Genomic DNA, 6974 nt, shown 5'->3' with positions numbered 1-6974 from the left:
AAATGACATGACATTTCTACATGCAAAACATTTTGAACTCAGAATTAAAGACGGTGGGTTAAAGGTTACTTTCATAGAAAATACTCAGTGTCTATTTGAGTCCTTCTTGTATTTCTAAAAAAAAAATTCTCCACCAGCAGCAAACCAAAAATGCCATCCACCTTCTGCGTGCCGTCATCCTTTAACTGGCGCATGCAGTCAGCTGTCAACCTGAGTAATAAAAGGACTATTTCACTGAACAATGAAAAAATATGAATATATGCTAAATAATAGGCAATTAAAATATTAATCAAACGTGGTTAATGTGATTTCTGCTCCTGAACCTCAGCCCACAGCGTCTGCACATCAGCGCTGTGCGCCGTCACCTGCATCTGCACAGATGATCATAAGCTGTCATCTATGAGCGAGCACGACGTTTGTTTCAAAACGAACAAACTAAAATAAAAACATTTTAATTAAATTCTGGAATACGCTTGGAAAGGGAGGGTGAGGTTTGGAGTATCCATTTGGTTGCAATTTGCAACCTTACCTCTAGATTCCGGACATGCTCACACATTGTGTGGCCAGCTGCACATGCACATAGGCGTTTCCCCACCTGGGAAAGGTTCACGAAAAACTTCCACTGATCAAAAACATCTCTTCGATAACGGTGGTCCAATCAGATTTTTTTTTTGTTGTTGTTGCAATACTGTAAGTGGCAACTGGGACAAATTGGCACCATATCCAGCTCTCTTAATACATGCAGTTGAGTTGCATTGTGGGAAACGTTGGCACCAGATTTTGACAAGGAAGAAAAATGCATGGATTTTAAAGAAGACAACATCTCTGGGTTTCGCTGCACTGATTTTGAGCCTTTTTTGAAAACTGCCTGTCATGAGTCCAACAATGCTACAGAAGTGCAACACTAGATCAATGGAGTCAAAAATGTTGTTTGCTTCTCATATCAGTATGAGAATCTATGCCCCCATAGAACTATTTAAAAGAAAGGCATACCAAATTACTTAGTGTATTTTCCCCAGACATTGCTGAGATTTAATTTCTTAAAATAACAGTGAATATCTGACACAGCCCGAGCAATCTTAAAGAATGCTGTGCTTGGCAAAGACACTTTGTTATATAACAGGGCATCACTTGTGGTGATTTGATGATGATGTCGTGGTCTTAAGTGCTTTACATAAGACATGAAGTGCTGTAGAATTCAAGTGATGATCGAATCATTATAAATGCAAATACATGCATGCCTGTGCCTGAAAAGAAGTTTCATAAATATTAGTCATTTATCACTCCAGCCCAGGCTCTTTGCTGCATGTCTCCTCTGTCTTTCCTGTCACTCTCCAGCTGTAACTATCTAAAACAATAAACCAAAAGTTGGCTATAGTTATGAGGTTGTGGTGCTTGCAGTTTGGCTTGTATCCTAGGTTAATGTGGCCAATGTCAGTATATGAAGTCCCATTATCTGTAGCAGAGAGAATGGAAAGGCTAGTTAGCTCTTATATTAGAAAATGGTTGGGTGCTCCCAGGTGCTTAAGCAATGTAGCTTTGTATGGGAAAGGAATGCTTCAGCTGCCAGTATCCAGTCTAACAGAGGAGTTTAAATGCACTAAGGTTAGGACAGAACTTTTATTATCTGGGAGTAAGGACATGTTAGTTAGCAATGTGGTTCCGAATCCTTCTGGGGGGAGGAAATGGAACCCAAGGGCAGCAGTGCAGGAGGCAGAGGCAGCTCTTAGGCATGCAGAAATAGTAGGAAATGTTCAATTTGGCCGGGGAGGCTTGGGGCTTGGCCCAGGCAAACCAGTGTGGAATAAAGCAGGTCTAAAGGAGAAAAGAAAGCTTGTAGTGGAACAGGTGCGTAGGCAGGAGGAGTTGTTAAGAGGGGCAAAAGCAGTTGGTCAAGCCAAACAGGGACAATGGTTGAATTGGGAAGGTGTTGAGAAGAGGAAACTTAGTTGGAGGGACCTGTGGAATATGGAGGAAGGCCGTATTAAATTTCTGATAGGGGCGACATACGATGTGTTGCCAACCCCGCAGAACCTAAGTCTCTGGGTACAGGGCGATCAATCGTGCCCACTCTGCTCAGGTACAGCAAGTTTAAAGCACATTTTGTCAGGTTGTAGAATTAGCTTATCACAAGGCCGGTATACATGGCGGCATAATCAGGTGCTGAGAAGCTTAGCCGCAGGCATTGAGGAGAGAAGGAAGCAGGTGAATTCTGGAAGTTCTAGAAAGGAGAGGTTAGATGTGCAGTTTGTTCGAGAGGGGGAGAAAAATAGAGCTGCTAAGTCAGGGAGAAAGCAGGGAGGTGGCTGCCTGGTAGGGGCTGATGATTGGCAAATGCAGGTCGATTTGGGAGGACAGCTAGTTGTGCCCCAGGAAATAGTTTATAGTAATCTGAGGCCAGACATTGTCTTATGGTCCATGAGTAAAAAGACTGTGTATTTTATTGAGTTAACAGTCCCTTGGGAAAATTCAGTGGAGGCAGCTTATGAAAGGAAGAAGACTAAGTATGCAGATTTAAAGACAGAATCTGAGCAGAGGGGATGGAAGACCAGCGTCTGTCCGGTTGAAGTGGGGTGTAGAGGTTTTGTTGCAGGGTCAGCTGTTTCACTGTTGAGGGAGCTGGGAGTGCATGGGCAAAATTTAAGAAAGACAGTGAGGGAGATGTCAGATGAGGCTGCTAGGTCTAGTCAGTGGATATGGATCAGGAGAAATAATAGTAGTTGGGGGGTGAAATAGGGACAGTGGGGGGGCAGGCAGAGGACATGCATGCCTAACCCGGCAAGAGAAGAGGTTAAAGTCTGAACAAGACACCTCTCCTCTGCTCTGCTTTCCCCGCCCCATCTTCTCGTTCTGCCAATAGGAAGAGAACCAGGAAGTTTAGATAAGGTGGGGGTGTGGCCAGCTAGAGTCTCTCTTTGGGACCATGCGGCCTGTTCAGGTGAGTTTGCGTGGTAAGACACAGAGTTGGCTTGTTTTTTGATCTTTTTGGTTGTTTTCCTGTTTTGTCTGCTTCTTGAAGGAAATGTTAGGGTTTGTTTTCCTGCTCTGTTTGCTTTTTGAAGGAAATGGTAGGGTTTGCTGCTTCTTGAAGGAAATGTTAGAAGAGGCTGTTAAATCTAGTCTGTGGTTTAGGCCTCCACCTTCAGCACCTGCTAAATTTTCCACCCCCTACCCGAACAAGGGTCTGTATCCAATTCCTACTTTCATCTTTTGACTCTACCTCTTTATTTTCTATCCCCTACCCGAACCAGGGTTTGTATTCCCACCCCGCTTTTTCTTGGTGCAGTTGGTGAGAGGCAGGGGTAGATGATGGTAGTGTGGCAATCGGCAGTTACATGTGGCATCTAGGCCTGTGGTAGCATTGTAGCAGCTAACAATAGCTAAAGCGGTGAGAGTATGATAGTATCTTAGCAGTTAGTATTGGTAGCTAGCAATTAACATTAACAGTATAGGTGAATCTAGCGTTATTGTCTTCTTCTGTTCCTCTTAGCAGGTAGCGGTTAGCACATAACATTAGCTAAATGGTAGCATCGGAACTGTATTGTCTTCTTCTGTTCTTCCTAGCGGTTAGCAGTAGCATTAGCAATAGTTAAATGGTAGCATCGGTACTGGCCACTACCTGGAGCATCTCTGGGTCAGTTGAACGTGGCGGTGCTGTTTGGATTGTGTAGGAGCAGTGTGAACTGGCACTAGGGGGGGTGACTCTGGGACGCCGGAGTTCACTGCCTAACCTCCTGGAGGTGTAGTGGGACTAAGTAGGCGAAACACTGTTGAAGGGAGGTTTCCACCTGATGACCCCCAGAGACGTGTTAGGAATCACTGCTCTTTGGCAGGTATAGAGGCAGATTAGAGCTCCAAGGTTCTTCACTGAGAATGAATCCTCTTTTTGAGCACAAGTATCTTGTGTTTAAATTAACTACAGGCACACAGTGCTGCTTAATCTAAGTCTAATTTAAACTGCACTTAAATGAAAAGCTCATGAAACTAGATCTGTCCCCTCATGCTGTTGTCTGAGAAGCTGACTGCCCACCAGGATTCTCATATTGCAGATTGTCAAGTCCCAGACAGGGTCTCAGGGGGTCCCTAGCAAATAAAGAATAGTTTAATTTCATGGTGACAGCACTTTCAGTTTAGAGAGCTGCAAAGGGAGCGCGTTACTGTGAGTCCTGCAGGCCAAAACACAAGTATCATAGACGCAGTCAGCATCTTTAGCACAGGAAAATAAAATAGATTTCTTCATGGGCTTAAGTGGTATTGCAAGCTTCCCATTAGCTGGGACAACGACATAAGCCAATGATGTGATGGCCAACTATAAACTTTCACGGCAACTATAAACTTACCCACAGCACAATGCACCACATGAACCCCTGGCAAGGGTTTGTTTTTAAATGTATTTTGTTTTGCTGCTTAATACAGTTTATTAAACAGTTTCATCAATATAATTGCTGGTATTTAAAAGAAATGCTCAATGGCTACATATGTGTGTATGTTCATTTTAGTTTGTGCCATCGGCTAGCCCTGCCAATATCAGATTAGTCCTGGCACATATTTGACACCCAATAATGTGTGAACTACATATTAAGACAACACTGATATCAGAAGATCAAAATGAACAGATGTTGCCTCCTTGTGAGGTTTCATGGTGTACATATCAGATAAAGACTATTAAACCAATGAGCCAATAGTGCAGGTTCTGTCCAGATACACCACACAGCAACAGTACCTGTGCATAAGTACAACAAATGATTATTCATTTTCTTGTGCAAAGCGAACTCAGGACTGGTTATTGTCTTGATTTAGGACACATACGATAAGATAAAATTCAAGATGACTTATCATAGTTACGCAGTTGTCATCATCATCCCCTTTAATTTGCCTGTGCCGTACTTCCCCATACACCAGCAGAGGCATTGAACCTCTTCAGCTGGAGCACTACTTTCCTTCAGGTGGACTGGTTCCAGGAATAACTCTCAAAATCTCTGTGTAGCAATTCAAGAATCCCCTGAGCGGAGGATTTGCTGTCACATTAGAGTTTAATTTCTCGCTTGTGTATCCTGGCTCACGTTATACCATATTTTGCTATTTTTCTCCTGTTTTAAAGAAAATTATAGCCATCTGAAACCTCTCAAGGTTGGCTAAGTCAAGTGCCCTGTGTTTGTGCTCTTCATTAGAGCAGAGGGTCTTGGCCGGATCAGACCACAACAGCACTTGGTTGCCTTGGTGTTGCGCAGTAATCAGATAGGGCTTAATGGTCCACTCTGTGTTAACTCCTACAGCAGCTCAGGCAGCACTCATGCAACTACCATACTGCCTCTATGATCAACTCACTACCAGCTGATTCCAGGATCTGAGCCCGCTTTACAAAACACAGCATCACCCAAACGTTTGTATAGGATTGAAATCATAAGCCACAGATGTATAGAATGTCATGGGAAGAGCCAAAGGAGGTGTCTTTCATGAAAATGTATACTTAAGCAGATTTTAGGGCTACAGATTTTTGAGTCATGCAGTCGAGAAATGAAAGTAAAACCAAGGAATAAGCCTCATTTAGCATCAAAAACTGAATTATTGCGGATTTATTTGCTTCCAAGTGAGTGTATTTGGGTAAAAAACATTTTCCCGATATCTCTTTCCTCCCCAATTCCTGTAAAATTTGAGAATTAATCATCATCTCATTTTTTCCACAAAGACTTGGCAACAGTGGGTGTAAAAGCTGCTTTCCTGTGCAGGAAATTTTATTCAGCGTGCTATGACATAAAAAACTCGCATGTTCTTCGGAAGCCAATGTTGCGGTGAGACCAGTATGTACTGGACAACATGAACTTGCGCACACTGGTGAAGAAGAGGTAAAACTTGAAAAAGCAAGAGCTGCCAGAGCGAGCATGACTCGTCAGACAGGATTATCATTCCCTGAGATGAAAATGATCATTTTTATCATACACTTTATTATCTTTATCATTGGACCGAGCTGCCTGAGGATATCGAGTCAGAAGAATCATTGACTTTTAAATCTCCTCTGAAAACTTTCATTGGAGAGCTTTTCCTGGTGTTTCTCGACTACGTTGCTGGTTTTATTTGTTTTTGTGCTTACTTTTCTATCAGAAATGTGTTTTTATGATCTGCTTGTCATGAAGTCGTCGCAATGTGGGAAGCACTTTGCAACGTGGGTTTAGAAAAGTGCTCAAGAAATAAACATTACTATCACTATTGTCTCTGTACTCACTGCTGGCCATGAAGCATCCCTCTGATCCTGCCCCTCTTCTCTCACCCCACAGTTACAGTATAAATACAAGAGTAAACAGAAACTATTATTACTTCCTAAACAGAAAGCCAATCCCATTCTCTCCCAAATGGGCTGAGAAATGGTGAGTCTCAACATTTCACGGGTCAAAGTTAAACCAGATGGAGAGAAGAATGAGATGGGACCTGTTTACGGACAAAATGCAAATGCGCCTCGTCAACCTCGTCATTGAAATGTATGGGCTGTGAGTTCCACTGTGACACCACTATAAGGGGAATTCAATACTGCTGCTGTGAGCATTAGCTCCATTAAGCACATTAGTATGTATTCAATAGCAACATCAGCAGAAAGAAAAGTGCCTGCACCTATGTAGTGTGTGTTATGTAACCTCGGAACATTACTAATACTCATTTTTGGAAAAGCTGGTTAGGTGCCTGAACGCACCGTATATGGAGTGGAACTGTAATTAGCTCGTTGAGGTCATTCAGACTTCTATATTTGCTAAGATTACACATTTGGACGCTACCATGAGAGCGACTACTGCCACAATTTAATCCAGTGAGTTTTTATCTCCAAGATCTAAATTGTATCCTATTAAACTTTCTGTTACTCTGACCCTTTTAACTGAATGGTTGTGGAACAGTGAGTACAGACAGGACACAAATTAGCCTGTTAGAAAAAAGTAATAGGAAGTATTCTTCAGGGTGGCATTTGTCCTATTTCAGTGAGTGGT

This window comes from Chelmon rostratus, chromosome 3 (genome assembly GCF_017976325.1).
Source record: "Chelmon rostratus isolate fCheRos1 chromosome 3, fCheRos1.pri, whole genome shotgun sequence".
In the NCBI taxonomy this organism is placed as follows: domain Eukaryota; kingdom Metazoa; phylum Chordata; class Actinopteri; order Chaetodontiformes; family Chaetodontidae; genus Chelmon; species Chelmon rostratus.
This window is presented reverse-complemented; position numbering follows the sequence as displayed.